The 22321-nt window shown below is 47.4% G+C and overlaps 1 protein-coding gene across 1 annotated transcript in view; it reads left to right on the top strand.

Annotated features, from left to right (window-relative positions):
- Positions 1–22321, top strand: part of IPO4 (importin 4) — a 3008003-nt gene that overhangs the window by 2391939 nt on the left and 593743 nt on the right. The gene's annotated exons all lie outside the window — the stretch shown is intronic.

The following is a 22321-nucleotide window of genomic DNA, read 5'->3' as shown; positions in this document are numbered from 1 at the left end:
CAGGAGGAACTGAGAGCCCTGTTGCTGAAGGCTGCCATGGTAGAGGTACCACCCGAGCGGAGGGGATCGAGCTGGTATTCCCGGTATTTCCTGCTACCCAAGAAAGGAGGAGGTCTTTGTCCCGTTTTGAACTTTGGGTCTTTAACAAGTTCCTGAGGAAAGAAAAATTCAAGACACGCTCTCGAATTGCAGGACTGGCTGGTGTCTATAGATCTGCAGGACGCTTATTTCTATTTGCCGATCATCAAAAGCACAGGAGGGTACTCATAGAGGACAAGCAATATATCAGTTCAAGGTGCTTTCCTTTAAGTTTACCTCCACGCCAAAGGTCTTCACCAAGCTCATGGCATTAGTTATGGCTCACCACAGGTGATCCGGTGTCCACGTATTCCCGTACCTGGGCGACTGGCTGATCTGAGGGAAGTCGGCGCAGCAGGTTTTGTCTCACCTGGAGGACACCTGCTCACTACTCCACTGGCTGGGCTTCTCCCTGAACTTGAACAACTCCCACGTGACGCCAGTCCAGAGGCTCCAGTTCATCGGCGCAGTCCCAGACACTCAGGTTGGGAAGGCCCACCTCTCCATACCCGGAGGAGAGAGTCAACGGCATTGCACAGATGGTGAACCAGTTCCCAAACCACGCCGCCCTTCCAGCATCCTCTGCCTTTTAGGCCTCATGGCGCATGAGATCTCTTCAATGGCTCCTATGAGGCCAGTGGTCCTAGTACCTCAGAGCCCTTTTGCATACCCTCAATGTATCCAGGTCAGTGGTTGACGACCTTGGTTGGTGGGCCGACAGCAGCAACCTTAAGGCGGGGGAATCCTTCTGGCCTCCATGGCCTAAGACCCGAGTGGTCACTGATGTGTCTCTGAAGGGTTGTGCAGCTCACTGCAAGGACTTCCAGGTGAACAGCCTTTGGTCAGCAATGGAAGCCAGGTGGCACATCGACTGTCTGGATTTGCAAGCCATCAGGTTAGCCCTGAGAACGTTCACTCCGTCGCTGATTGGAAAGCATGTCCTGATTCTGACGGACAATACACTGGTCATGCACTACCTGAACAAGCAAGGTGGCGGGCGTTAGCCCCCCCCCCCCCCCCCCCTCTGCATAGAGGTGATGCAGCTGTGGTTCTGGCTATTGGAGAACTCAGTCTCGGCAGTTCATCTGGCGGGGACAGAGGACAGTTTGGAGGATGCTCTGAGCAGGCAGAGCAGTCTTGCACGAGTGGGAAGTGTGCCAGGAAGTCCTAGAGGAGGTCTAATCTTGCGGGGGTACCCCATCAGTGGACCTGTTTGCCACGGAGTCCAACCGGAAGTGCAGACAGTTTTGCTCAAGGGAATTCCCAGCGAACTGCGCTCTAGGGGTCACGTTTCTGGTGGATTGGATCTTCCCTCTCCACTACTCTTTCCCTCCGATTTCCGTCATTCCATGGGTTCTGAGGAAACACAACAGGTTTTTAGCAACAATTATCTTGATCGGACTGGGTGAGGAGGACGTGGTACTTTGACCTTCTGGATCTGACAAACTGCCAATTTCTCCGGTTGCCTCAGCGCCCGGATCTCCTAACCTAGTTGGAAGGTCAGGTGCTTCACCGGAACCTGCAGTCCCTCAACTTTCATGCATTGTTCTTGAGAGGATAAGATATGATGATTGGGACCTCTCTGAGGAGGTACCTGAGGTGTTGCTGGCTGCACGCAGATCATGTACAAGATCTCTGTACGCATGCAGCTGGAGAAGATTTGAGGCATCGTGCAGGAGAGATTGACCCATCTCTTTCCCCACTACTGCAGTGATTTAGTTCCTTCTGTCACTGGCCTCAGCAGGCCTTCAAGTCACCACAGCCAAAGGATATTTGGCGGCCTTGTCTGTGTTCAAGAGGTCCCCGGATCAAGGTTCTTATTTTACAAGCCCAGTGATGGCTCAATTCCTGATGGGCCTTGTAAATACGTTTCTGCCAACTCCCTTTGTTATCCCAGACTGGGAGCTTAATCTGGTTTTAACCTTTTTGATGGCGGCTCCCTTTACGCCCATGCATACCTTTTCTTTGCGGCTGCTCTCTTTAAAGACCGCTTTCGTGGTTGCAATAACATCCTCCAGGCGGGTTGGTGAATTGCAGCCCTTTGCTGCAAACCACCCTTTGTGCGGTTCTTTCGAGGAAAGTTCTCACTTAAAGTAAGGCTGAGATTTCTACCGAAGGTGGTGTCTGAGTTTCTCCTGTCGCAGGCCATAGACCTGTCGGTCTTCTACCCACCTCTGCACCCTTCTAAGGAAGGGGAGCATTTCCATCAACTAGATCCCAAAAAGGCCCTGGAAGGGGGCGTGGCTTGAGCCCATGGAGTGAGCTCATGCCTGGCTCGAACTCCCGCCTTGATCCTATAACACTGTGGTGGAAGGCAGATCAAGCGACATCAAACACATCTTTATTTACAAGAACCGTTTCCCCAGCTCTGTCACAAAGAAACAGTGTCAATCGGAGTGTTTTTTCTGAACAATTGGCCCGCTAACAGGGTGCCCGGGGAGGGCAAGATGGCGGACGAGGCCGCAGCACTGCTGTGAGGAGGAGGGGCCGAAACCAGCGAGGGGCCAAGCCGGACCTGTGACATTGGCCGCCCGCGGGCTGATGCACGCTGCTTGTGTAGACACTTGTGAGCGGCTCGCAAGAGACATGGTCCTGTGGTCTTGTTGTGGCAGAAGTCGGAGCCCTGCTGACCGGGTTCCTCCTGAAGGAGAGCTAGGTGTGGCTGACGTGACGGGGAGACCAGCACCGCTGGCGGTGGCCGATCGGCAGACGGAGGACCCTAGCTGACGGGTCGTGCCTGCGGAGGGCTGCAGAAGCGGTAAGGGCGGGGAGCACCGTACTGAAGTGGGATACAGTGTGACCACCAGTTCCCCATGCGGTGCCCGAATCTGAACAGTGTGCGAGGGACCCCCTGGCAGGCGGCCTGGAGTTGCGGAGTAAAGGGAAGCATTGCACCGGACCAAAGAGCCAGCGCACACAGGTCCTAGTGGTCATCAAACTGAGACGGAATGCGGTGGGCCCTGCCATTGCAACACTGCTACGAGGGACGGATTACGCACCACTGCAGATTGAAGTGAGGCGGCAGCTGTGCCACGGGACTACATAGCAGGAGCAGTGCCCGTGAGTTGACATACGTGCCTCCCGCCCCCCCCCCACCCAGCCAAAGGCACTGACTGAAGAGCGCAGCACGGGAAGGGGCCCTCCCCCCTATGGACTGAACACCTTGGACTAGAGCTGCACAGAGGGGCCAGGTGAAACCGGAGCTCCCGCACGACAAAGAAGGGGAGGTAGGCCTCTCCGCTTATAACAACTGCGAGCTACTTAAGATACGGAACCATAACGCTGCTGTAAAACAAACTATATGGCAAAAAGCAGCCTGTGCATGAATTGAAGGGAGGTGGATGAGGCACAGGGGGCTTCAATGAGGCCTAAGACACCTCTAGGGGGAGGTGAGGAGATAGCCCCAATATCACACAAGGAGCATAGCGCGGCGTGCTTGGCATCAGGGAGGACTCCCCGAACTGGATCATTAAATAACTACTACTACACTTATTTTTTTATTTTTTTATTTTAAATACACAGCACTGCTGATAGCGCAGAGCAAGACGCAGCCAGACAACACATCATTGCGTACTGGCCTCGCAGGCCCCGCTAGTGGAACTTGCGGATAGCAGGTGGCAACTGAAGGATACTATTACGCTGTGGCGGGCACCACTGCTCATAAGAGGGGAAATGCAGCTGAGATGAGCACCAAGTTACCACGAAACTTGGGGCTGCCTGAGTGGCCTACTCTTGAGCGAACATCTGGGCCTGGCACATAAACAGCAGGGGCAGTCTACCGGGGATATGCTGTGGGTGCTCCCAGGCACTGCGCGCAGCAGAGAAACTGGACAAGGCTTGGACACACTCTGCTTCTGTGAAAATGGTGCCTCTACGGTAGGGGTGCTGCTGACCTGAGGGCAGTCGGATGGGAGCCAGTAGAAGATTAACAGTTGCTGCCTCACAGCGATTAAAGGTGCAGTCTACAGGCTGGTCACCTTGGGCACAGCTGGGGCTAGGGGTGCCTGCGAATAACGCACCACGACACAGGCAGTTAACTTAAAATCATCAAAAAAGGCAAGTGTTGGAATACAAACAAGAACCTGTATTGGCATGAACGGACGGTCATGCCCCACTCCAAAGGGAAGAAGAAGAAAGGCACAACCATGCAATATTTCAATGCAGCCAGACCCCGGGAGTCATCACAGGGCAGCGCTGAGGCACAGAAGGATGAGGGAACACCAGATCCTGGCAGCAGGGATGGCCCAGTGCTTGAAGCTATAGCAGCACTGGGGACATTCATAGACACAAAAATTGAGGAAGTCGACATCCCACTGATAAGGCAAGATATACGTAACCTGACGGAAAGGGTAGCGGCCAGAGAAACTGGGCTAAAGGAGACGGCTGAATCGACAAAAGGCCTGGAAAAGAGGCTGAAAGAACTGGAGAGGAGGAACGCTGTGCTTGAATCACGCTCAGAAGATGCAGAGGGGCGATACCAGGCGCAATAATGTACGGCTCCTGGGGATTCCGGAGGGAATGGAAGGCCGGAACCCCACAGGATTTGTGGAGACCTTGCTACTACAAGAGGTTGTAGCTGGCAACCTCTCACATGGACTTGTGGTAGAGAGGGCCCACAGATCTTTACAGAAGCGGCCTCCCCCGGGATCGCATCCCCGGCTGATGATCGCGAAAATATTGAACTTTCAAGACAGGGAAGTCATACTAAAGCACTCAAGGGAAGGTGGAGAGATACGGTGGGATAACTCAAAAATAGCCATATACCCTGACTACACGCCTACAGTCCAAAGAGCCAGGAACTCCTCTGTGGCAATTAAAGCTAGACTCTTGACAATTGAACCTAAAATACATGCTCATGTACCCTTCCAGGCTCCAGGGGATATATAAAGGCCAAGCTATCTTTCTTGAGACCCTGGGGGCGGGTGCTATGTGGCTGGAACACAACAACCTGGATCGTGGAGAAGAAACTGTCACTTGTTTATTTATTTATAGCGCGCACCAGACCCGAGGGTAACCGGGCGCGTTGTTCAAGAATACTTTAAGCTTTACAGGTTACACATGTTAACAGATTGCATTTACTTGCATATAACAGTTACATAGTACAAGACAGTAAGATAAATATACATTGTACAGGATATATACAGTTATATGGAGAGTAAGGAATATATACAGTTATATACAGGGTGTATGCAGAGTTCATCTTGTTACTTTTTCGACTTGAGTAACACACTGCAGCGAGCAGGGGGTGGGGAGGCGGGGTGACACAATGGTTTGGTTGCTATCGGTCGTTCAGTGAGTACAGGTGCTGGCTGAAACCACATAAATGAAATCCACCTTCGGCGGGGGCGACGCCTGGCCACTTACCTTTAGCTCATGGGTCTAACCCACGAAATACTTGGTGTCGGCCTGTTGCCTGCGCAACTCAGCCCGCACACAAAGACCTTGCTGGGTCATAGCGGTGCAGGGGCGCCTGAGCGCTGCGTGCAGAAAGCAGCAGCTGGGAGAGGGTGTTTAGATTTGGTTGTTGTTCAGACTTTTGTAGTTACTTCACTTGACAGGCCTAGTGCAGAAGCACTGTTCACTGGGATGACAGGAGGGTGGCGGGAGGAGGGGTTTGGAAGTGCTAAAACCTGAGGCTGGATTGATCGCGCACACCCAGCACTGGGAGCGGAGGAAATGGGGGACGGCGTAATAGACCTGTGTAACCATGGCAGCGCCTATTGGAGTCCTAACGTGGAATATTTGTGGGATGGGCACATACTTGCGCAGGAATCGCGTGAAATCCTTCCTTAGCAGGAAAAAGGTGTCCATAGCATTACTGCAGGAAACCCACCTCACTGACGGCGAAATGGCAAAGGTGAACGAGCGCTGGGGGGGACAGAGCTACGGGGTGGCGTATTCTAAATATGCAAGGGGTGTCTTCACATGGATTGATGCTGCAGTGCCCTTTTGGCTACTGGAGTTGGAGGCTGGAACAGATGGGAGGTACATGATACTACAGTGTTTCATAGAGCAAGTCGAAGTATGCATAGTTAATTCCTACTTTCCTAACCAAGTGATCCCAGCATACCTACATGTGCTATGTGCCAAAATAACACTGTATAGGGAATGTTTCTTTATTTGGGGGAGTGATTTTAATTGCATCAGAGACCTGGACAGTCCTTCCTGCCAGCAAATAAATCGGCTGTAGCCTCCACGGCACTGAACACACTGCTGAGGGGCCCAAATCTGGTAGATATGTGGAGGGCATTACATCCTGATGATAAAGGTTATTCTTACTTTTCTCCATCACATGGCCTCCATACCAGAGTATATTACCTCTTTGTCGGCAGGTCCAACTGGCGGAAATTGAATCAGCCCAATACATGTGTAGAAAAATCTCGGACCACTCACCGCTACTACTGGAATGGAGGATGTTGGGACCCAGGCCTCCTATACCATTGTGGCGCATTCCTGCAGACGCACTAACTGACCAGGCCTTTCAAGTAGAGCTTAGAACTCAGTTGAAGGAATATATGGAACAGTATCTAGGTAGCGTCACAGAGTGGTGCACAGTGTGGGAGGCTATGAAGGTAGTGGTGAGGGGGGAGGTTATAGCAAACTCGGGGGTTATCCGTAAGACATTGAGGGTGGAATTAGAGAAATGGGAGGGGAACATCCAAAGCATGGCAGCTCGAACGATGAGGAACCGGGAAGAGGAGCTCAGCTTGGCTGAGGCCAGAAGCAAGTGCTGTGAGGCCTGGGTTAGACTGTCGAAATTTGACTACTCTGTGAGAACTGCTAGGGTGCATGCAGAAGGGAAGGGGATAGGCCTAGTAGATTATTATCATGGATATGCAAGAGGGAACATCAGAGACATCTAACCATAGAATTTACAGATGATAAAGGCGTCAAACACTCGACACAACAGACAATGAATGACACCTTAATGGAATTTTATTCCCACTTATACAGCCACAAGAAGTTGCTACCCCAAGAGGACATACTGGGCACGTTGGAAGAGATGGGGCTGCCTCGGTTGGGTGGACCGCAATGCGAGGGACTGGAACAAGATATATCTGCTGAGGAGATGGGTGAGGCGATCAGATCGTTGGCCTCCTGGCAGTGATGGACTCCCTCCAGAGTTCTACAAGACCTACGCGTCTGTTCGGACACCATTTCTCCTTTAGGTATTCCAAGAGGCCTTCGAAAAAGGGGTATTACCGAAAAGCATGAGGGAACCACTGGTGGTCCCGATCCACAAGCCAGTGAAAGCCACTGACAAATGCGACTCTTATCGGCCGCTTGCGATGTTAAATTATGATATAAAAATATTGACAACTGTTTTAGCTAAGCGGCTGTCCAGGGTGATTGGCGGTCTGATTCATGAAGACCAGAATGGTTTTATACCTGAACGTAGCACAGCAATGAACCTGCCCCGTATACATCACGTCATAGCTCATACGGCTGATTCACAAGAGCACTATAGTCTCACTGGACGCAATAAAAGAATTTGCCTCACTGTACTGGGAGTGGCTGCAGGCTGTCCTGAGGAAGTTTGGTATTGGAAAACAGTTTATTAAGTGGATACAAATATTATATACTGCACCGATGGCAAGGGTTAAGTCGGGGAGGGTTGTATCGATTTGGGATATACCAAGAGGCACCAGGCAAGGGTGTCCGCTATCACCCATGCTATATGTACTAGGGCTGGAGCCGATTGCAATTTAACTTTGAAAACAGTTCCCGGGAGCCGGTATCTGGCTGGGGGGAGTTGGGCACCTGATATCGCTTTACGCAGACAATGTGTTGCTGTATCTGAGGGATCCGGTGCACAACGTCCCGGTGATGCTGGAGGTGCTTGACAACTATGCGAAGGTATCCGGGATATGATTTAGCAAAGCCAAGTCTTGCATATTCCCACTAGCCGGACTAAGTTGGAGGGAGGTGAACGAATTACCAAGAGTGGGGCTCCAATTGCCGCTGGAAATGTTTAAATATCTGGGAGTGAATATTAGACACACACCTGAACAAATGCATGAGAACAACACGGCGAGGGTGGTGAAGGGTTTAAGGAAATCAATGAAATGTTGGTCTAAGTTACCGTTGTCACTGATGGGCGGGGTAGCCATCACCAAAATGCTAATTTTGCCACGATTCCTGTATCACTTCAGCAACATGCACTGCTATGTCAAAACCTCCTTCTGATTTTTGGAAGTCCTATTGAGGGAATTCCTTTGGGGCGCAGCCAGACATAAACTGGCATTGTCGACATGCGTGTCTTACAAAGAAGGAGAGATGCAGCTAGCAGACCTAGAGAAATACTATCTGGCAGCGCAATTTAGCTTTGTAGCAAAATGGTTATTGGATGTTCCCACCCCAGAAACTGAACTATTACAGAACCTGGTAGCCCCTGCACACTTGCAAATAATACCATGGGTACCACTGAGCTACTTGAGGAGCGTCCCTATGCTGGTAACACTGGGAAGGCAGGTGTGGCATAGAGCCATGGTATTATTGAAACATGGGCGACCTTACTCACCCGAGACGCCAATTGCTACTGATGTTTGCAGAGATAGAACTGATCTAACTATAGTGAGACACTCGGAGAGATGGGGGTATCTACACCTGGAGAGACATGTACGAAGGGGGTGTCTTCAGGGAGTTGGGATCACTAGTGGAAAAAGGACTACATAAAGGGCAATTCTTGTGGTGTATCCGAAAGGTGGTAAAGGCGAGGTGGGAGAAGTGGCCGCAGGAACCAGAAACAAATCCCTTGGTGACCCTACTGCATGCCCTAAGTGACGGCTGGAGACCGGTTTCCAGATTGTATCGTCAAATGATAGACTGCCCCAATCCCAAGGGCAATGTGCAGAAAGGGCAGTGGGAGGCAGACCTAGGCGGAGAAATAACAGAGAAGGAGTGGGACTGAATATTGCTATACCCCAGGGAAGTGTCCAGGAACTCCAGATTTAGGCTGCTCCAACTAAACGTTCTGTATCGCACCTACATGACTCCGCACAGAATAGCGCAATTAAGTAAAAGGTTGCAACCACTGTGCCCTCTGTGCGGAGCAGTAGAGGCTGGGCTGATGCACATGTTTTGGCCATGTGAATATGCACAGCGGTTCTGGGCAAGGATAGAACAGGCTTGTAGAAAAGCTGGGATTGTACAATATCACTGGACCCCAAAGGAATGTTTACTGGGCGCATATCCCAGGGTTGTCAAATTTAGACTTAAATTTGGTTAAATTCATGGACATGGCGTGCATCCTCGCCAAACGGTCCACACCGATGGCTTGTAAGTCGGCTGGGGGCCCGCAATATGCACACTGGCTTAGAGAATTTGAGCGCTGGGCAGAGGCAGAAACTAGGATTTGGAATGATGGGATAACCAGATCAGGGGGAGAATGCTACCACTGTGTTCGAAGCTTGGAAAATATTAATTTGGGACATGTTTCATCCATCAGATGACAAACCCCCATGAGTGTGCATAGGCCTTTGGATGGGAAAGCTAAATTGGGACAATATTTTATAATATGCATGAGCAAATGTTCCCCTGGCATATCACCCTGGTGCTAACGGAGGCTATTTCAAACAAAACCCCACTCACCTGCGGAGTGTAGAAATGAAGGTGCAACAATGTATATTGTCCAATAAGTGAAGAAAGTTCTCTGTTTATTATGTTGACTAGTTCTAATGTTGAGTCTCATGTACGAGTCAGAATGCTGCAATGTATGTATTTATTACCACATATCCACTGTTATTATATAAATGCCAATAAAAACAGTTTAAAAAAAACTAGATCCCAAAAAGGCCCAGATTTTCGACAAGCACGTCTGAATTCCGAAAATCTGACAAACTCTTTGTGGCCCATTCTCTACCCCGTTAAGGTCTGGCAGTAAGAAAGCAAACACTATCCTGGTCGATCATTTTGTGCATAGTGGAGTGTTACCTGTCTCAGGCAGGGAGCTGCCTTCTGGAATCAGGGCACACTCGACTAAAGGGGGTCTCTGCGTCCACTGCCTCACAAAGGGGGTTCCCGGTTAGGGATATTTGCTGTGCGGCAACATGGTCCTCACTTCACACATTCACTTGACACTACAGTCTAGATGTTGCTCGTGGGCTGAAGCACGTTTGGCAGGGCGGTGCTGAAAAATGTGTTAGTGTAACTTTCTGCCTGCCTCCTTTGTCTCACTGCTCGGGGAGTCTTATCAGATGAGGAATCCACGGAAGAAAGGCAATCCTTTAAAGGAGAACTTACTTACCGTATTGTTCTTTTTATGGATTCTTATCCGCACCCATCCATCCCAGCTCAGAAAGTTGGCAGTTGGTTTGCATTTCATTTTGGTGGGTTCACACCTGGTGATGGTCTTAAGATGACCATTTTCTGTCTTTCATGCTGCATGTTTTTTCTCTCCAAAATCAAAAAAATATAAATATATTTTCTAATGCTACAGTTGGTGGTGTCTTTCACAAGGTTTTTTCTTCCCTGTGGAAATGTATTGTTGGGTGAACCTCTTATGGGCTGGTTAGCCCTTTTGTTCTTTGTTTTCCTATGCAACCGTCGAGCTTGCGGGGGAAAAAAAGGGCAAAACGGAGGTCCCGTCCAGAGCCGATGACTGAGCAAGACCGATCGACGGCCGAGTCAAGGTCCACTATGCCACCTGTCTAAGTTTTTTCCGAAGCAGCAGAGCTGAATGAGGATATCTATCAGATGATGAATCTGCGGGAGAAGAATCCATAGAAAGAACATTACCTTAAGTCATTTCTCTTTCTTAGAAGTGTAGGTGGTATTCTGCAGAGATTCCCTCGGTTGATGGTTTTATGTCTTGAAATTAGTGATTTTATGCCTACAGAGGCGGTATACCTGTATTAACTGTTTGTATTGGATTTCTGCTTGAGATTCTGTCTCAAGTGCCAGCTGACCGTGTAAATTTTTTTGCCTGGGCTATGTTAAGTCAGACATTGGAGATGGACAAGAAGACATGTTTTCAAGGGTCTCAAGTTTAATTATTAAAGTAAAGAAAATGCTTCCATTACCTTTGCTTCTAAGATGAAGGAGGCTGCCTATGCTAGAAAATAAAAAAAAAGGGTGCTTGTCAGGATGTCATACACAAATAAACCCTGTTCAAACCTCTACCACGCTATGAACTGAGCCTGCCACTAATAACAAAAACATAACTTAGCCTAGAGGAATAACTAATAACAATTTTTGATGTGTGTTGGTTTCTCGCCCTTTGTGAATGACTTGAGGCCTCAGTCCAGACTCAGCTCTCGGGTCCTTCGGACTTATTGGTTTGCGGTTCTTTGGTGGATCTTGCCCCCTCGCTGGGCCCTAATTTCAGGCTCGCCCCTCACAGTTGTTTCTACTTCTCTTAGGTTTCCGGTAGCCACTCATGGGGTCCTATTTTCAGTCTCACCCCTCATCAGTGGTTTTATTTCTCCCAAGTCTCTGGAATCCCCTCGTGGGCTCTTTGTTTCAGGGTCACCCCTCCTGGATGCTAATGTTTCTCAAGTCTCTGGAACGCCTTTGTGGGGTCTGTTTCAGGTACACCCATCCTGGGTGTTTTAATTTCTCTCAGATCTCTGCTAGCCCCATATAGGCCGCTCTTTAGCCTCCCTCATATATATGTATTAACCCCCTCGTGGAGTGCTTTGGAGCTCCGCCGCCCTCTTTTCTGTGCTAACCGCTTCCCTGCTTTTCCGCAGCGTTCTTAGTTGGATGAGGCAGCTGCGCAGTTAATGGCAGAACCGTGCTTCTCGGGTCCGTTGTCACTCAGCAGTGCTTCGTCCGAGCATTGTGAGTAGTGCGCCAAGTCTGCGAGTATTTGCTCCCTCACCTTCAGAGACTGCAGTGTCTTGGGCTCTTTGCTCACCTGGACCTGGCAGCATTAGCTGTGCTCATGCATTTCTCCGCCCACCACATATGCAACATAGTCCTGCCTTCAGGATGGATTTGCTCGGCGCTACATCTCAGGCCTCCACTGTACACAGCCTTGCTCAGGCTGAGCTTCCCTGTAGCGGATGGTTCCCTCCCAGTGGCTGTTTCTTCACCCCACCTCACAGGTAAGGATCTCACACCTTTTACTCTCCTTTCTGCAACAAGATATGTTACACCATTGGCTCTGCGTTTCTGGCAGCAAGGTGGGGTCAATAGCCAAACCAAACACATTTAAAGCCCTTCTACATTGTGTTTAGCCCTCATGTATGCAATAAACAATTGGGATTCTGCTGTTAAGGGAGATGCTGCAAACTTCTCACTTGGGGTTTTGTGGTCCCCTAAAAGGGTGGGCGGACACCCATAGTGAGATCCTGCTAGCCCTGCCTCCTAGGGAATGTTTTGCGTAGCAGCCTCACCTCCCTACTCCCAAAGAGGGTTGCTCCTCCTCGGGGAGAAGGGACGAATTCCCTACATTTATATACCCCATGCTGGAAGGGGCTTTGGGCCAGTATATATGGAGCCACCATGCCCAATTCCATCTGTTCCTGTTTTTCATGCACTCTGTAGGCTTTGAGAATGCCAATTAGCTTTTGTTTATCGCTGCGTAATGCCTACCACTGATAGGGTCTCAGGATTTAAAGCCTCTTAGGATTGCAGGAGGCAGATGTCTGCCCCAGACCCTCAGAGGATGTGCCTGTATTTCTTGGGGTAGAGTCACGATCGCCAGGATTGTTGATCGTATAGATCTATTCATCCAAATGCCCCAATGTTGCTTGCTGCTAAATTATTCACCTACTGCAACAAGTGTGGTACGGAGACCCCTTTCAAGTCTCTGAGTGTGGAATTGAGGAAGGCGTTGGTGGAAGAGTGGACAGAGGAATGTTCCCCTGTCCATAAGGACACGAAGAAGCAGCAATGGAAGAGCTCCCACTCACTAGCAACTCCTTTAAGCATCATTCTTCTTCCTCTCAGAAGAAATAGAATCACCACTCCAAGGATTCATCCGAGGATTCGACTCCTGACACCTCAGGTACTGTTTACTAGATCCTTTAATTCAGTGAAGTCTGAGAGGTACCTGCTGAAAATACTTTACATTTTCGCAGGGCACTGGTAAATGAAGCCTCTGCACTGGTGATGACCACAGAACACATTCTGCTTGGTGTGGCCGAAAGAGGCTTCTCTCTGGACCACAACTGCAGGCTTGGTTCTGGCTCCAACTGACATGGCTTCATCCTGGCACCATGCAGCTCTACGGGCATTAACCCCTTGGCCTCTGTCCCACTCACCCCAGAGTCGTTTAGCAGCAACAAAGCTACCACCTCTCAGGAGTATGCCCTGAACCCATGGGCAGGTTTTGCTCAAATATTTCCAATATCTTCAATTAGAAGGGGATCCCATCCCCTTTGGCTTGGGCCAACTTTTCTCTGGTGTGACTGATGGCTCTCTGGAGGAGTTGTATGCTGAGGCAGAGAGCCTTATTAAGTTGCCCCAGCAGGAGGCCAATGGCCTGGATACTTCCCCACAGTTGTATAGCCAGCTGGCGCTGACCCTGTCCTTGTCTGATTCATTTCTGATAGTGATGGCTAAAGTAGGGGAAACACTTAGTTTGTCCGCACCCTCAAAATCCAAGGTCTAATATAATTTCACAAAGTGGACAAGCGTCCTCCACTTGAGACCCTGCTGTCTTTCGATACGGCTGTGGCGGCCCCATCGTGGGCAGCCTGGGAAAAACCGGCATCCATCCCTGCGGTGGACTGAGACCTGGTGACAAAGCATTACCTATCCTTCGGATCTGTGTTTTATCTCCACCCATTATTCACCAGAGAGTTTGGCGATACAGGCAATGATGGTCGGCCTGAAGACTAACGTGTTCCCACTCGCTGCCTCTGTACAGGGATGAGCATACAACTGGACAGCAATGCAGGGTGTTTGCTTGGGGCAGCCTTGCTCTTAGGCCCATTATTTCTTCTTGCACCCTGACCCAATACTCCTTTGGACTTTGGAGTGTCATCTTAGCTGCTGCAAATAACTTGCATGCGGAGATGATTAAGGGCGGCTTTCATGCGTTGGTGAAGGACGGAAACGAGGAAGCACGACTGGCATTGCCATCAGGCCTCGGGTTTGCCAATTGTGTGGCACAAGCTATGGACAGTGGGTTGGTCCTGTGAAGGTACTCCTGGATGTGAAACTAAAGCTTCTGGACATGCCTGTTAAGGAGAATTCTCAGAAATGTGTTAATTCCCTTCTACCTTAGAGACCCCCGCTCTTTTTGCTGGACTTGAGGACTATTTATCTCATGCAATTTTAATGTTATTTATCCTCTTTCATTTTACTTTGGTGTCTGACAAACTCCATGGGCATCATCTTTACATTGTGACACACAGCACCTTCAGTGCAGTGTCACAGGGAAGTCTCTTAGATTTTCCCACGGTTTAGATACCTTCTCTTGGTGAAACTACTGTTTCCAAGAGCAGTGAAGTGAAATTGACATTACTTACATTTTGTAACTTTCTAGACCCAGCACACAGTATCTTACCATGATATGATATGATTGTTTATTTATATAGCGTCTATACACAATGTGTTTCAAAGCGCTTCAAGGCTACCATAGGGTGCTGGAGGGGTTACTTAGTATCCCCTTTGTATAGTTTCTCATGTAACAATTTTGTTAACCTTTCTACAATTAATGGCTGATGGCAATGGTTTACTTTTTAATACCATTGTGTGTTTTTACCGTGGGCTGCGTTTGCAGCCCCAGTAAGGCACCCATGGGTACGGTGCCCAGTTCGTCAAAATGGACCCGGTCTTCTTTTTTCGCCTTTTCATGTCAGAAAGGTCCTTTAGATTTACTCTGCGCACCAAACCAGGTTGGGTCCCCTTGTTTTGTCTTTGGCGGGATTCACGAGTGAAGCCCGCCTCTGGCTCCAGTATGTCTGGCAGGGCAGGGGCAGGAAGTAAGGGAGGTGCCCGAAACTCCATGTGCGTAATGCCTTTGGTTACAGGGATGCACCCAAAGGTGATTGGCCGGCTGGCTGTCCAGCAAGGACAGCCACCCTGCTGTGTGATTGACAGCTAGGCTGGAATGAATGGGAGAAACCTGCATAAAAGGCGAGGCTTTTTGGATTGGAAGGCAGAGTCGACCACTGGACGAAGGAATCCGAAGAAGAACTTGGAAGAGACGCCTGCTGCAACTCCTGGACCGTTGGTTTGCCCGGTGAAGCCCTGCTGCTGTGCTGGAGCTCAGAATTCGCCTCGACTAGAGAAGCCCTGCGAGGACGACTTCTCCCTTTGAGTTGGTGGGACCAATCAACTCCAAAGTAAACCCGTCTGGACATCCTCTCGTAGCTGGTTGTATTTCCGCTGCTGCAGCTTGAACCAAAGTGCTAGGGAGAGGAACACCAGATTGTGTGCATTGCTTTTAAGTCAGACCCGAGCACTAGGAATATCCTCTGGACTTCCCTGATGCAGGACTGACCAAGTCTGAGCCACCTCAACAGAGTGCTGGACCCCAGAAGCGAGGAAAGTCTGAAGTGGTATCCGAGAACCGCAGTGTTGCTACTTGCTGTCAGACTCGAGGAGCTGAAACGCAGAAGAGCCGCTGAAACGAAGTTTGCTCATTGCTGCCGATGACCTTCCCATTGCAGAGCAGGAGTCCCCAGACGTCCTCCCTCTTGTCCCCACGACTGAGGCTCAGGAACAACAGGATCTGCAGAGCTGTACCGGAACAGAAGAGAGCTGGAACCATTTCTTCTAACCAGAGGTACTGTAAAGTCTGAGAACTTGCCTCTTGTTGTGTAGCTTTACTTGCTCTCAGTTACCTTGCAGAGTTGCTAAAGCTTTGCCCCTCACAACCCTCCCAGCTTGTGGCCCTTCAAGTGTTCTACTTTCTACAAACATTTCTAAAAACATTGTGCAAGACTTTTCACTTACCTGCAAAGAAGAACTTCAGCTCCCCTTGACATTGTGCAATTAACATTGGCTGTCCTGGCTCCGTGAGAGACTCCTCTTTACCTCTGACTTTGTGCTTTGTCGTTTCCCCCAGGAAAGGGTTAATTTACTCTGCATTGGAAGGTTTTTAAAAGTACTTACTAGTTTGTGAATTATTTGTTAACCTTTGTTTTATTCCTCTATTCTATCATTTACACCAAACTCAGTATTGCTCTAAATGTGCCAGTGATAAATCAATGTCCACTGTGTTCTAGCTATTTAAGTCACCTGAGGGTGTAGGAAGTGTCTGTGTACCATCCCCAATGGGTATCGTCTGATTTAGAGATACAGAGTGTTTTGAAGTGTACTATAAGTATTATATATATATATTACTCCCTTCTGAAGAAGGCTTATACAACTGACTGTGAAATAAATGAATAATTGTTTTATCAAGAAACCTCGAGTGTAAGTGTTTATTTGAATAACGGTACTGTGAAACTCTGTCTCACATTACTGCTCACATTGACCCCCTTCTGAGATGAGCCTGGCTGCTCAGCCACACTACCAACCTCTGTAGTTCAGACTTATACCAAAGGTTGGGTCCCTATTGCAAGGAGGTCAAGGTTACTGTAGTGCACCCAAAGGGTACTGCATACAATCTTGCCTAACAATGCCCGTTGATGCAACCTGTTGGAGGAAAAGGTGGACAAGGCCGTCCAGATGTGTCAGGCTTCGAAGGCTATGGCCAAGTCTTTAGGACTAGGGTTAAACATCCTTTTAACTCTGCCCCGAGGGGACTGTGATTTCATCCCTTTACCTCTCCCAGAGTGATAGGTTTCAGGCTCCCTCCGCCAGCGCTGTCCGTACCTCAAGATAGAGGTTTTGCAGCCCAGACAGGAGTTTTATGAAGCATTTGCTGTCCCCACAGCAGCACCCAAGGATTTTCTGCTTTCTTTGACCCAGGCAGGCCTTTAGATTGGCACTGTAAAGGTGTTCCTAGCCATGATTTTGGTATTTAAGGAGACCCCCAAGCAAGGGTCCTTTTCCCATTTCCCACTGTTATGCAGTTTTTACTATCGGTTTACCTCATGCCACTTTGTTTCTGCGTGGGACTTTAATTGAATGTTGGTATTCCTAAAGGGAGCTCCATTTGAGACTATGCATTCATGTTCATTAAGGTTGCTCAACCTTAAGGTGATTTTCCTGGCGGCCTTCACTTCCATGAGACGAGTGGAAGGACTGTGCAGCTGAGCGTGGAGTTCACTAGTCTAGAGTGTTTGAAGATGAGGTCTGGTTATTGAAAAAAGTATCACTTGAATGTGAGCATGCGTGTAAGTGGAGTGAGTGAGACTAAGCTGAGAAGTAATTGAGACCGAATGATAAATTGAGGGGGAGAGTGAAAGGCTGAGTGTGAGAGGAGGGGTAGATTGGAGGGGGCGTGACAAGGTGTGGAAAGTAACAAGTAGGTGTAAGTAGTAGATGTGAGAACAGAACAAGCTCAGAGGTACAAACAGGCACCAGGCTTGTGATCTACCACGAAGACTCCAGATGGAGTCCTATAGAAAAGGCTGTTGCCTTTAGTCCCTCACCGCTAGCCAGTAAGATTTTATGTGATGGGGGGCTACTGAACGCTAGTAACCATTTTGGGGATTAGGAAAGTCTAGGGTGTAAGACGCTCATGGGAAGAGGAGAGAGAGAGAGAGGGACAACCCTTAGGTGAATTGACTTTACATTTATAATAAAAACCCGTAATCTTCTTTGAGAGTTGATTGTGCTTGAGGCCATCTGTGACAACAATCGCAGCATGATCAAAATGAGAACAATGAAAGGCGGGGCCTAAAATAGAGGTACTGTGCGAATGGTGAAGGGATATGAAGAACCTGGCGAGCCAGTGCACGTTTAGGTGCAGGCAGCAAGAAAGCTAGAGTCCGGAGGTCAAGCAGGAAAGCATGGCATACATCTGTAGGAACTAGTTCTCGCCGGGTTCCTACAGTGAAGGTTGTGATCCAGCAAGAGTCCAAGACTGGAAAATTCGGAAATCCATGGGAATGCAAACCTCCCTGTTGTGGACAGCTTGGAGAAAGACCTCAAGAACGGGGTCCCTTTTGCTCCTCATGCAACTTGAATCCTACGTTGTGTGAAGGACAATATGACACTCAATGTAGAAAGTTAGACATCTGTATGAAGGTGGCCAGTCGAGTGAGAGACCCCTTTTTAGTTAAAATGGGCCACTCTTATCCATATGAGGAAACGGCGTGCCAAACATCTGCCTTCGGATTAGTTTTGTATTTAATGAGTAGGACTCTATACCCTGTGAGGAGGACATGTGGCAAAGCAGTAGCTGGGCACTCTATCCCTGAGTCTGAGCTGATTAAAGAGTGGTCTGATGCCGTACCATTGGGATCGTGTTGTAGCTTAGTCACCTTGCAATGAATTCTACCCCTATGTTAGGGTCATTCTAACACCATTTTGTTTACTCAATGCTAACACTGTTTTGCAGTGACCAATCACAAAGATGGAAGGCTCTTTTGGTTCTGATGACCCTCTATTTCCCATAGGGTTTTATCCTAACCTTTTTTCCTAATTTTGCAAATAGAAAACATTTGAACTTTACATTACATGTCATGTGGTCTCAGTATGCAAGGATGCATACTTGTTTTTACTGTGCCTAATGTAGCTGATATGTTATTTGTGTCCTTTGGAGCAAAGACCGTTTTCAATCAACCCGAATTGTCAGTTCCTGAAGTCATGAAACCTTTTAACTGCGACTGATATCTTACTTCCTCGGAACGATGGCATATTGTATCTTCATGATCCCCCCCTATGGGTAACTTCACTTGAAACCATTGCAAGTGCAGGAAACATCTGGGGTCTAAAAAGCCTGCTGACATGGTGGGGATCTCCCTCTGGCATCTTAGTCCTGGTTGTGGAAGGCTAGGAATCTTCTTGAAGGAATGCTTTAATAGTCGTTTCAGAGACTAGTCTATTGTGATGAATGAGTCAAAAGAAAGTGAGACCAGTAGTAGATGGTATGCGATAGGCCATATCAATGTTGGTATCATTAGATTTGCCTATCTATTCGGACATTGTCATAAGGACTTTTCATGTTGTTTCAACTGAATAGAGATGGTGCAATTTCTAGTTAAAGCTCCACTTATTCTCTATGATGTTACATGACCAATTGTCTCATTCGTGTAAGAAGACATGTAATTTGGGACCTGTGTTGAGCCCATTCGGCTTGAGAGTATCAAACTTGCCTATCAGTTTAGCCTCAAGTTGCTGTAATTTTAGCTCTGTTGCCCAACCTTTTGTGTTGGGGAACATGAGCTAGACCTAAAAATGACATATCTTTGACATTGCTGTTATGTTTTTCTGCAAAGTGCATCGGCAGAGAGTAGGTTAGATCTTTGTTTTTGATTGCGCATTCTTCAACACTATAGAGCAATTTCAACTGTCCTATCGTGGAACCGATGTAATGTAGACCACAGCTGTATGTGACAGCATAAACCACAAATTTAGTGATACATGTTATCTTGTCTCTGTTTCTACGTCAGCCCATTGGAACTGACATAGGGTTTTTTGGAAACATATTCACACATTTTGCATTTACAGCATTTAGCGAAGCCTACCTTATAACTACTGTTAAGAAGCCAATTCTATGTGTCGTTATCAGTGACAACCATACTAGGGGCTAAAATGTTCTTTAGAGTAGGGGCTTTCCGAAATGTCAGATTAGGCCTAGAGTTCAGAACTTTACATAAATCATTATCTGTAGTCAGAACTTTCCAATGTTTGTGCATAATGGATTTGATAGCTGATGCCTGATGATTAAATCCTGTAATAAATCTGATTACTTTGTCTTCGGATTTAATTTTGAAAAGATCTGTCCTGTTACATTTTTTGGCTTTCTCATAACCTTCAACCACTATGCTCTTAGGATTACCCTCTATTGACAAATCTTTTGCCAATGTATTTAGCTTCCTTGTGGAAATCCTTGTCTGAGCTGCATATACGCTTAGCTCTCAGAAATTCCCCATAGGGTATGGATTTCTTGAGAGCAGTCGGTGATGGCTCTTAGCATGTAGGGTGGAGTTGGAGCTGGTTATTTTTCTGTAGAGGCTAGATGTTAATATCTCCTCTACTACTCGAAACTGGATATCCAGAAACACTAGTTGTCCCTGCTGAAGGTACTGTTCAGTTCTAGATTGATCGAATTGTGGATGAGAACCGCAATGTATTGAAGTAGTTCTGGTTCTGTATTATCCCATATAATTAATAAATCAATAAATTGATGCCCGACTACCACATGTCGGGTAAATGGTTCCAGTTTTCCCTCCAGGCCATATTGGTCTCCCACCAGCCCATGTATAAATTAGCATACGTGTGTGCCATACATGAGCCCATGGCTGTTCCATGGGTTTGCCTATATATGTAATTTTCGTATAGGACATCATTATTCTCAAGGCAAAACGAAGCATGTCTAAGAGCATTTGGTTGTGTTGACGATAGTTGACAGATTTACTCTCAAGAAAATACTTACAGGCTCTTATACCATGTTCATGACCTATGGAAGTGTAGAGTGAGGCAACTTTCAAAGCGACTAGAAGGAAATTAGGTTCCCAATTGACGTCTCGTAGTTTAATGAGTAAGTCAGAAGTATTTCTGATATAAGAGTTGAGACTCAAATGAAAGGCTGGAAAAAGTAGTCTAAAAATCTGGAAGTATTTTCTAGTAGGCTCTCGTTAGAGGACACTATAGGCGCCCTGGAGGGTCATTTAACCTTTTATGTATCTTGGGTTTAAAGTATATGATGGGGGTAGTAGGGTGTTCTGTTTTCAAAAAGAAGTATTCATCTTCGTCTATTAGTCCTGCATCACACCATTTACGCAATAGGGAAACAAATACAAGATTAGTTTAATTCAGGACCGATTTGTCAACAATTCGATAGCAAGCTCCATCATTCAGTTGTCTATATGCTTCTTTCTGGTAGGCTGTGCTGTCCATCACCACCCTTATCTGAAGGTCGAATTACAATAGTATGGTCACTCTTTAGAGTATCAAGAGCATGGGATTGCTGAAAGTTCAAGTTGCTCTATTTGGATTTGGGGGTGGTGGTTGACAACATTTTCAAGTCTTTTACTCCCAATTCTTCAAATATATCGATAGGACTGCATACAATGTTGGAGCAGAATATTGATTTAGGTTTAAAGCTACTAGAGCAGCTCATGCTAGTGTCTATCCCAAAGCGTTCAGCCAACATGGAGTTGTCCATGGTTTCTTCACTCACGTGTGTAGATTTCGTGTTTTCTGCTAGTTCACTGACGCACGTTAGAGTCACCAGATCTTTTTCTGATAAAGGAAATTCTGTCGCTGTCATTTCAACATTTTTCTGCATTTTGTCTTTAACTTGAGTAGCATAGAATTTAGTTAGCTTAAGTTTCCAAGTAAATTTGAAAAAATCAATCCTGGTGGCCGTAAAGTCATAAATGTTAGTAGAGCTATATGATAGACCAAGTTGCAGAGTAAATTCTTCTGCAGATGTCAAAATTCTAGAAGAGATATTGAAGATCTTTAATTTCATATCTTCTTGCCTCTCTGCTTCCCCTTCTGATTGTTGCCAGATCTCGTGGTTCTTGTATTGGGATTGCTCCCGCTTGGCATGACTCCCCCTCCTTGTGATGACTTTCCCATTCTTCCTCTTTGTCCTCCTCCTCCTCGGCCGGTTGGTTGGCCTCTTCCTCTTTTGTCCACCCTGCTGTCCATGTGCAACAGCTTGAATTTGTCTAAAAAAGTTAGTTTTTTTTTTAAAAGGTGGCTTCTGTATCTCAGGTATCCACTTCGGAGCTACTCTGTTCTTCGGCTTCTATTGCATCTTGCAGTATTTTATGCACCACTGCTAGGTCCATTCTAGCTTTGATGGGACCATCACATCTTTTAGCAAGGTGTATATCCTTCCCTGCTCATAATCTAGTCTGTCTTGTTTGAATTTAGATTGTTTCCTTAGTCGTATTTCATCTTCATATCTCTCAAGGTTTTCTTCCAATCTGGTCATCTGTTTTTTACACTCCTCTTCATCATCTGAGGTGAATAGCTGTTCTTCCATATTTTCTATTTCTTTGATGAGTTTGGTTATGTCCAGTTTGGCATATTTGATCTTTCGATCATGCGAAATGAGCAGGTATTTGTATGATTGGTCCACTCCTCTATTAACATGGGATCCATGTCTTCAAAGGTTGGTATAGTGAGGATCCTTAGTCCTCTAGGAATCCGTTTAGCTTCTAGATACATTTGCAATGTAATGGCTTCCCACCATTTGGACATTTCTCTCTTTCACTCTCTCCAGTTTCTGTTGTACAGTCAAACTCGATGGTAGACTGCTGTCTCCGGTTTCACT

Source organism: Ambystoma mexicanum, chromosome 13 (genome assembly GCF_040938575.1).
Source record: "Ambystoma mexicanum isolate Mex_15411 chromosome 13, UKY_AmexF1_1, whole genome shotgun sequence".
Taxonomy (NCBI): domain Eukaryota; kingdom Metazoa; phylum Chordata; class Amphibia; order Caudata; family Ambystomatidae; genus Ambystoma; species Ambystoma mexicanum.
The sequence above is the reverse complement of the archived record's forward strand: the minus strand, read 5'-3'. Positions and strand labels throughout refer to the sequence as shown.